The sequence below is a fragment of the Varanus komodoensis genome, unplaced genomic scaffold (genome assembly GCF_004798865.1).
Source record: "Varanus komodoensis strain SLA01 unplaced genomic scaffold, ASM479886v1 scaffold399, whole genome shotgun sequence".
NCBI classification, from domain to species: Eukaryota; Metazoa; Chordata; class Lepidosauria; order Squamata; family Varanidae; genus Varanus; species Varanus komodoensis.
In genome coordinates, this window is record NW_025335939.1 from 16,744 (window position 1) to 24,323 (window position 7,580).

Here is a 7,580-nt window from a genome sequence, read left to right on the forward strand (position 1 = left end):
TGTATTAGTTTGATGCAATTTTGACCTGAAGCGTAATCTTGGAAACTGGAGCCAATTAATACTCAGGACTTAATTTTCCTTTATTAGTGACCCAATTCTGGTAATATTTAGCTACTTTCATTTCTGAAGCTTTCAACCTGTAGACCAGTGTATTCAGGTACTTGCACTCCTGAAAATTACTTCACTCTAACACAAAATCTGTCTTTATTAAGGTTCCGGTGTTGACATAGAAGCAAATCTAGTCAGAAGCATGACCCCAGATCTGGCCAGATTTGCTAATGTAATAATAGCAAATATTACAGTATTTGCTAATATTAGTTACATTAGTTAATGTAGTTGTCCAATCTTTCCTTGAATACCCTCACTGATTGGCCCCAAGCACCTCCCCTGAAAGCCCATTTGATATATTCAGGGTTCTAACCATCAGGAAGTACTTCCTGACATCCATCCTGTACCCAGTTCCTTGAGTGTGGCCCCATTGGAACATGTCCTTTCCTCCTCACAGTGGAGAACAGGTAATGGCCCTCTATTATGTAACACCCCTTCACAAATGTATATGTTGCTATAAGACCCCCTATGATTCTCCTCTTCTCCAGGCTGGATAGAACCAGCTCCCTCCATTTCATCTCACATGTCAACCCCCACAATCTGGCTATCATCTTTGTGACCCTGCCCTGAACTGATGATAACCTAGCTATGCCCCTCTTCTGATGTGGATCCCAGATTGAGTGGGGATTGGGGTTAGGGTTCAGGTTAGGTTTTGGGCAAAATGCAACCTTTGTGGAGGTGCAGGATGGGGTTCAGTGGGAACCAGAGAATCCAAGGCACCATAGGTGAAGGCACCAATCCAAGGCTCAGCAGGATAAGTAAAGCATCTCCTGTGAAGAGATAATTGCATTTCCTTGGGCACATCACTAGAGCTGGCTTGATCGAACTGCTATTCAGTTGGGTTGTTTTCAGTCCTTGTTTGATGCAGCCCCTGTCAGAGGGGCATGTGCATTGCTTCAGCTGAGAAGCAGGTAAAGATAATTTCCAACCAATCACTGCAATCGCCATCTCACAGATTCCATATGCTTCCCAGTTCTTGATATTTTGTAGCACTAATTCTAGTTGCACTCACTAGCAAGAACAAAATAAGCATAAAGATTGCTGAGTGCAACTGGAAAATAAAAATACCCCTGAGCATGGTTTGGAAATAAAAGAGAGTTTGACATCCTTTTTGCCTCATCACATCTTGCCGCATCTCAGTGTGACTTGCCTTATATTGCTGTTCTAGATGGAACTGCACACAGTTCATCTCCTCCCTGTTGCCAGTTCCTACCTGTGGGATTTTGTAGATGCCTGACATGGCTGAAATGTGCATCAAGATGTCAGATTCAGCCCCTTCCACAAAGACCACTGGGTTCTTCCATGCTCCACAGCTGTAGTTGGGAATGTTGCTTTCCCCTCCAGCAAGAAGGTCCACCATGGCATTGGAAGTGATTCTCCCATGGAAGTAGGTCTCGTAGATGTTGTAGCCTAGGGTGAGGTTGGACAGGAGCCCAGGACTCCGGTTGACCTCACGAATGGCAAGGAGGAGAGACAAAATGTTCCAGTACTTGATGAATTTCTTCATTGGTGCACTTGGAAAAGAAAAATTGGTTTCAGTGCAATGAAAGAAGCACAACTTATTTTCCACTGTGTGCCTAGAAATCTTTCCAGGTAATGTGTCTGACAAATGTCAATGCCTCACCGCACAATGTATTATATGTTTGTGGGTGGAGGAGAGGCAAGCTATTTGTTTATTAAGGTTTATTTTTTAGGACACCTAGACTTGTCAAAAGAGGAGTCACTCAAAATGTTACAAAATATAGAAGTCTGGAAAAAAAATACCCTATTTCTAAACCCCATTGAAACTGCCTCAAGTGTTTTATCTATGGGGTGGTATAGCAATGAATAAATACAATTTGAATAATAATTGTGATTGTTACAGCAGCAGCTAAAAACAGACGCATGGCTTTCTCAGCGGTGGCGCCCAACCTATGGAATTCACTCCCCAAAGAGGTCTGCCTGGCACCGTCGTTACTGGTTTTTCGGCGCCAGGTAAAGACCTTTTTATTTAAACATCATTTTAATTGTTGAAATATATGATCTGGCCAGGGCAACTTCTTCTTCCTTCTCTTTTCTCCTCCTATATTCTTTATTTACTTATTTTATACTGTTAATTTTAATTTTATATTATTATGTTTGTATCTCAGTGTATTTTTTTTGTATTTTTGTATTTAGTGGTAATTTATTATGTTCTATTGTATTTCAATGTATTTTATTGTGTTGTAAGCCGCCCCGAGGCTTCGGCAAGGGGCAGCATAGAAATGTAATCATCATCATCATCATCACCCCAAACTGCCAGCTGGTGAATCAAATTAGCAACAATAGAACTTTTTAAAAAGTGTCCTCTCATTGCATGTTCCCAGAATTCTGGGGGGAGCTCCAGGCGAAATCCAACCCTTCTCATCTCAAGCACAAAGCCTATTTGCCCTTTTCTCCCTCAATGTAGCTCAAGAAGTGACCATGTCCCAGGTCCTTTGCATGTTAAAAAGCTTCATTATAAGCAGCCAGTAGAAGTACCAGGTATGGATTGTACTGCACATAGGGTGATCAAGGACATGAGAAAGTGGACTGTCTCTGGTAAAGGGTGGGCAAGATTGAAAGAAGGTGGGAAAGCATGAAATCTGCTCAGAAATCGCATCTACCTCCTAATTCTGGTCACAGGAGGCTTAGAAAAGATGTATAGGTATTGACGTGTAATACTGTTTGCAGCTAGGATGCCACTGATGAGCTGGTCTCCTGGCCTGTGGTAGTTCTCTGCAGCACTTTCATCTGGAATCAGATTCAGGGGGCACTTTGCCTCCTGCCCCTTCAAGGCTGCACAGGGCAGCAAGAGCAGTGAAAGGAGAATCCTGGTTATCACTGGGGCTGCTCAATGGGGGCCCTTCTCCTTTCTAGCCCTCCTTTTTGTCTACTCCCCTTTTGCTTTAATGAGAGGAAGATAGGAAATTCCTGCCAGACTGAGTCTATCATGTCCTTACGAGTACTTGGAGGTCAGTGCCAAAAAGCAGCTTTTTAAAATTTCATAGAAGTCTCAATCTCCTGCCTGCCTCTCTCTCTACCTGCCTTTGTGTCTCATGTCAGCTCAGGAATGATTTTATATAGCAAACTTTTAGGGAGCCAGGTAACAAGTTGCAATGCTTGGTTTCTTGGTCCCCAAGGAAATTTCATGAGCAGTGGCAGGAATGGAAATGAAATTATGTGGTGTAGGTAATTACAAGGTGAACCAGCATCACCTCTGCAACTTGGTGGACTCTCCAAGTGGTCTGAGCCACAGGTGGAGAGTGGAAGGAAAACATGCTTGCGAAACTCAACGAAATTAGCCTAGTATCTGGGATGGGTCCAATGATGGGGAAAGTGAGTGCCAGTTGACCCTCATTGACAAACCTCCTTTGGATGTGCTGGGCTGAAGCTCTTGTTTTGCGATACACTGAGTGGTCATTACTGAGCATTATGAGTGCATAAACCTTTCTTCCATGCACTCAAATGATGCTTCCACCTTTAAGTTCTGCTGTCTCAGTGTCTGAACTTGGTCTTCCTAGCCCTACAACCTTTCCCAGCCCTTCCAGTAGCACAGGGGAAGACACTGTGGATTCCAGCAGGGAACAAAGCACCCCTCACTCCTTGTTTCATATCTACCAGAAGTTGTATCCCTCCAGTTGCTGTTGTTTTTTGCAATTCAAGTTCTTGTGGTCATAACAAGCAGCTCTTAAAATGGATCGCCAGTGGATGTCCTTTCTTTCCTAGCAGTTCCAGTACTGGGCTTGTTAAAGAGGAATAATCATGGGGGTAGCAACACTCAGGTCCTGGTCCCAGGGAATGGGGAGCCTGCTTCTGGCAAGTGATGAAAAACCAGTCAGCTCTGATGATCCCAGGCCTCAGTGGCCCTCTCTGAACACAGTTCACAGGACTCTTTGCATTAAGGGTAACATTGACATCTTGCATCCACATGGCAGCTGCAGGATGCCTACTATGTCCGAGCCCCCATTTAGGGATTCCTTTCATTCAGACCCAGTCTTTCTATCAAAACACAGCTGGGACTATTCATTCAGCTTCTCCGTGATCTCGTCCCCTATTCTTTTTCTGGGCAAGATTTCCATTTTCCAAAGGAAGCCATCTTGTATCTAATATTTTATTTTATCTACTTGTGTGGCACATAGCAATCCATAAAATACAATCAAATACAATCTCAAAGATCTAATAGAAAAAGCAACATAAAATGTCAATGTAATTTCAAAGAGAACTTCAACAACTGCAATACCTAAGAAAAGTTGATGCAGCAAAGTTTCTCATAGCAGCTCGGAGTCTACACCCCCCAAGTGCCTCGTTATCCTCTGTTATCCTCTGTTCTGTATCTAGGTAGGATTTCCATTTTCCAAAGGAAGACACCTTGTATCTAACTTGTTACTTTACCTAGTTGCGAGGTGTATAGTCTCACAACTTATTCATAACATGCGATCAAATACAATATCAGAGATATATGGCACTGAATCTGCCTTGGTTGCCCTGTATGATGACCTGTGCAGGGAGAGGGACAGGGGGAGTGCATCCCTATTGGTTCTCCTGGCCCTCTCAGTGGCTTTCGATACCATCGACCAAGGTATCCTTCTGGATAGGCTGGCTGGGTTAGGAGTAGGAGGCACTGCTTGGCAGTGGTTCCCCTCCTACCTGGCTGGCCGACTCCAGAAGGTGGTGCTGGGGGACTATAGCTCTGTGCTGTGGCAGTTGTGCCATGGGGTTCCACAGGGCTCTATTTTGTCCCCCATGCTTATCATCATCTACATGAAACTGCTGGGAGAGGTCGTTAGGAGGTTTGGGCTGTGGTGTCACCAGCATGCTGATGAAACCCAGTTCTACCTCTCATTTACATCTACTCCTGGTGACATGGTGGCTGTGCTGAACCAGTGCCTGGCTGAGGTAATGGACTGGATGAGGGCCAATAAACTGAGCCTCAATCCAGATAAGATGGAAGTCCTGTTGGTGGGCGGATCACAGTTTCAGGTAAGTGACTTTGACCTTGTCCTGGATAGTGGCTCACTATCAGAATGATTGCGGAGGAAACGGGGATTACCAAGTCAATTGTTCATGAAATCATGACTCAGGATTTGAACATAAGAAAAGTGTGTGCAAAACTTGTTCCAAAGAACTTGTCATCTGATCATAAGAAACACTGTCAACTCATTTGCCAAGACCTGTTGGTCCATTTGGAAAGAGATCCTGATTTTTTGAGTCAAGTGATCACAGCAGATGAATCCTGGGTGTTTGAGTATGATCCTGAGACAAAGTTCAGAGTGGCACACACACCCGTCACCTTGCCCCAAGAATTATTCATGTGGAATTGTCCATAAGGCATTTCTACCTACTAGTCAAACTGTGAATCTAAGATTTTACCTGGAAGTTCTTGGTTGATTGAGATGAAGAGTTTTGTTTGTGTGTCCTAAAATTGGCTCAACTTGGATCCCTCATCACGACAACTCACTGAGTCACAGTGCTTTGGTTGTCAGAGAGTTTTTGGATGAAGAGCACATCACTGTGCTTTCCCATCCACCCTACAGCCCTGACTTGGCTCCTTGCAACTTTTTCATACTCCCAAAGATGAAGAATGGTTAGAAAGGACACCATTTCGATAGTGGGAATAACATCCAAAGAGCCACTATGCAGGTTCTAAACACCATCCTACTTGAAGACTTCCAAGCATGCTATGAAGAATGGAAAATCACTGGGAGCATTGTGTACACTCACAAGGTGCCTACTTTGAAGGAGACAATGTTCAATTGTTAAAAAAATTCAATGAAATAATTTTTAAAATACCATACTCATTACTTTCAGGACATACCTCGTATTAGTGACTAGGAAGAGTCAGAACCTGATACTGTCAAGCATTGTGAGGGTATGTGAGAGAAGCTGACAGAAACCTGAGTGTGCAAGGGAAATGAGGATCTGTCTGTGAGGAATGTGCAGGGAAACAGTGAGATGAGGTATAACAAGTGGAAGTTGTTATTATACACTCTTTTATTTACTAAGAAAAAGTGACAGAACATCTTGAAAGCATTATGCTTACTGAATAAATAACATTTTCTTTTGTTTATTGCTAACTCAGCATCATAGCCTGCTTGAGTATCAGTGCCTTGATCTCAGGACCATGTTGTCCAACAATGGAGCCTCATGGCTTGGACACAGTACTGTGGGCAAGGTTATGAGAAAATTGGGGATGAAAATTCCTGGTGGCTTGGTACATAGAAAGTAAAAGAAAAGAGTGTACTCATGGCAGTCCCACCAATCAGCTTCATGGCATAACCCAGGTTCAATGCTAAACGGTCCCAGTTGTTATAGCCATTCCCCACAGGGGAGTCTCTGAAGCTGCCTGGGAATTTTGTGACGGTTTCTCTGTTTTTGCTTTTTGCATTTTGTGTTTTTCACTTGCATCTCCCTTTTGTGAGCTCATACTCAGCTTTCTGTTCAGTATTGGGGCAAGATTTCCATTTACCAAGGGAAATCATCTTGCATCTAAATTTTTAAAATATATTTTGTGGTGAACAGCAATTCATAAAATGCATCAAATACAATTGCAAAGATCAAATATAAAAAAGTGATGGCAACTTCAATGAAATTTGAAAAAATAATTGAAATTTGAAAAATTTGAAAAATACATAAAAGTTCAATGAAAAATAAAAGAGAAAGGATGAGCCCCTGTCCATGTTTGTATGCGTGTACTAGAAATGAGTGATATCCTGGATTGTCAGACTTGAGATGGTTATACATCTGAGCTCGTCATGCTCTAATAATTCTAGGTCTACCTGGAGGCAAAACTGATGTTAACATTAAATTTTCATTGAAAGAAAGACTTTTCCAATATCTAGGCCTGCATGGTAGTTTTTCTCAGGAAGCAACAAAGTCTGGATCATCCTTCCCCTTCTGAAGCTGGAGTTTCATTTGAATATGGACTCCTTTCTTGAGGGGGATACAAGAAATACATGTACTTGCTGGTTTCCCATGAGATTTACTTCCCATCTTAATAGCTACAGTGAATACCACCAGCTGAGCATCAGATAGGACCATTAGCTTTCATCATGAGATGCTGCTTTGTATTCAGGTCAGGCCTCAGGACTATGATGTAGCATTTAGTAAGAAAGATGCAGCCCAGCACTGGAGGCTAAGATGGAGAAGACCTGTACGGCGATCATGTACTTGCCCTTGGTGCTCAGGTTGGAGGGCACAAAGGACACACAGATACTGCAGAAGACCAGCATACTGAAGCTGATCAGTTTGGCTTTGTTGAAGGCCCCAGGCAGCTTTCTGGCAAGGAAAGCCAGTGTGAAACAGATGGCAACAAGGAAGCCCATGTATCCAAGGGCAGTGTAGAACATGGCCTTCATTGCATTGCAGGATGATGTGTCCATGCTGGTGTTACAGTGTGCATGGGTTCCTGAAGGCCTAAGACCCAGAAGAAAATGAAGAATGAAAAAGCTTGATGGGACTGACCAGACTGAGAA